Here is a 2,755-nt window from a genome sequence, read left to right as displayed (position 1 = left end):
AAACTCAAAATGGATAAAGGACTTAAACATAAGATGGGAAATCATCAAAATCTTAGAAGAATCTATAAAAACCTAAATAGACACTTCTCTAAAACAGACATACAGAAGGCTGAGAGATATATGAAAAAATGTTCAAAGTCACTGTTCATCAGGGAGATGCAAATTAAAATGACAATGAGGTACATCTAACACCTGTCAAATGGTTATCATCAACAAATCAAAAAAGGACAAGTTCTGGAGAGGATGTGGAGAAAAAGGAACTCTCTTGCACTGCTGGTGGGAATGCAGACTGGTGCAGCCACAGTGGAGAACAGTATGGAGTTTCCTCAAAAAACTAAAAATGGAACTCCCATTTGACCCAGTGATCCCATTTCTAGGATTATATACCAAGAAAACAGAACACCAATCAGAAAGGACATATGCACCCCTATGTTCATAGCAGCACAATTCACCATAGCTAAGATTTGGAAATAGCTCAAGTGCCTATCAGCAGATGAGTGGATTAGAAAACTGTGGTACATCTACAGTTGGAATGCTATGCTGATGCAAAAATGAACAAATCCTTACTATTTGCAACAGCATGGATGTAACTGGAGAGCATTATGCTAAGCAAAATATTCCAGTCAGAGAAAGATAAATATCATATGATCCTAGGAATAAATTTAAGCAAGGATGTAAAAGACCTGAACTTGGAAAATTATAAGAAACTGAAGAAATTGAAGAAGATACAAATAAGTAGAAGCATATACCATGTTCAAAGATAGAAAGAATTAACATCATTAAAATATCCATATTAGGAGGAGAACCAAGATGGCTGCATAGGCAAATGCCTGTATTCACTGCCTCTCACAAGTACATCAAAATTACAACTAAAATACAGAACAGCCATCATCCAGAACCGCTGGAAAGCTGGCTGAATGTGAGTACTACAACTAGAGAAGTAAAGAAGAAAGCATACTGAGACTGGTAGGAGGTGCAGAGGCGTGGAAGAATGGGCTGGTCCAGCACCCACATGAGCCTCTTTTTTAATCAGGAGGGAAATCACCTCTGCAGAGGCTGCCCAGAGGAGCAAGGGGTCCAAGCTCCACTCCAGATGCCCAGCCCAGGATCCCTATTGACAGTAAGAGCTATGGACTGTAAAAACCAGTTCAGATTGGGATTCAGTAACACAGTCTGCTGGAGACCAAGCTGCTCCTCTTAAAAGGCTGGCACCATGAACTGAATTTACAAGCTCCTGCTTCCTCTGAGCTCCCGTGCTGGTGAAACTAGACTGTCTGGCATTGGGGCAGAAACCTGGGGGCGGCTTTCTTCCAGATGGAGGTGCTCACAGCGGTTATTGTTCCCATGCTGGGACCTCCCTGGTTGCAGGGCTGACTGGCAGCCATTTCTGTTTGCTCTGCCCTGGTGATTCTCTGAGACCAGACCCCACCCAACCTAGTTTACAACCCCACCCAAGCTGTGGGCAATGGCTTTTACATATGAATGGCATGTTCTTTCTCAGGCTAAAAAACTATCAAACCAGCAGCAGGTGGGTCAGGGAGTCCCAAACCTACAAATAAAAGGCTCAAGACTGACAGCAGCATCAGCCTGCCTTGTTTCACAGCTGGGCCTGTTCTGGGCACTTCCAAACTCAATACAAAGAGGAGGAATCTGAAGATCTCTCTCTAGCTTCTTCTGGGTGGCCCTAGGCAGTGGCTAACTTTGCACCTCCTTGGAGACTTAAGACCCACTGTACCTGGTGGTCAGTGTTAGACCATACCAGATTACAACTCTTCACATCCATAAGCAACACACTCGAGGGGCAGACTCAGTCAGCACCAAAGCCCCACAGAAGCAAGTCCTGCTTCATAAGGGTGTCTCCGGCACAGCAGCTCTCCTACTGTAGTTGTAGCTGGTCCCCACAGCGAATTGGCCTGGAAGTCAATTCCTCCCAGTGACACCAATAGCAATCAAGGCTCAACTACAATAAGACTGTGCACACAGCCCACAAAGCAGTGTACCTAGAGTGTCCACCTCAGGTGATTGAGGAGGCTGAGCCACTGGGCCCGATAGGGCACCTACTACACAAGGCCACTCTATCAACTCAAGGAGACTTGGCAGCTCTACACAATACATAGGAAGAAAAAAACAGGGAAAGCAGCCAAAATGTGGAGACAAAGAAACATGTCACAAATGAAAGAAATGGAAGAAAGCAAATTTTAGAGAGCACCTGGGAAGACACATGAGCATTTCTTTAATTATTGTCAGCTGAATCCAGTGGCGCTGGCAGAGCCACATCCAGGAAACACGACTTGCCAGAGGCAGGAGTGTTGTCAGCTTGACCTTCAGCCCAGGTACCAGGGGGTGGGTTTTGTTATCTAAATCCAGCCAAGCACCAGGAATGAGGGTGACTTTGGCCCACCCAAGAATGCACATAATCTCCTTTGTCTTGACATTTAGTAAAACTTCCTGGGTTTTGCTGTATAAAATTAACCTGCTGTATTGGCTCTGGGTCCCTGTCTCTCCATCAGAGGACAGCGGTCTCACCCGGCCCGAGCTTTTGCCTTCCACCTCTGTTTCTGTCTCTTTCTTTCATTTTCTCAATCCCCAGCAGCTCCTACTCAGGAACCAGATCGCTCTCTAGCCACGCTGGAAGCAGAAAAGAGAGAAATATTTACAGCAAACTACTGGATATAGAGTTCAAAACCACAGTTATAAGATTACTCAAGAATCTTCTAAAAATCTCTAAGAGACTTAGTGAGACTTTCAATGATCT

Source organism: Myotis davidii, unplaced genomic scaffold (genome assembly GCF_000327345.1).
Source record: "Myotis davidii unplaced genomic scaffold, ASM32734v1 scaffold577, whole genome shotgun sequence".
NCBI lineage: Eukaryota > Metazoa > Chordata > Mammalia > Chiroptera > Vespertilionidae > Myotis > Myotis davidii.
The sequence above is the reverse complement of the archived record's forward strand: the minus strand, read 5'-3'. Positions refer to the sequence as shown.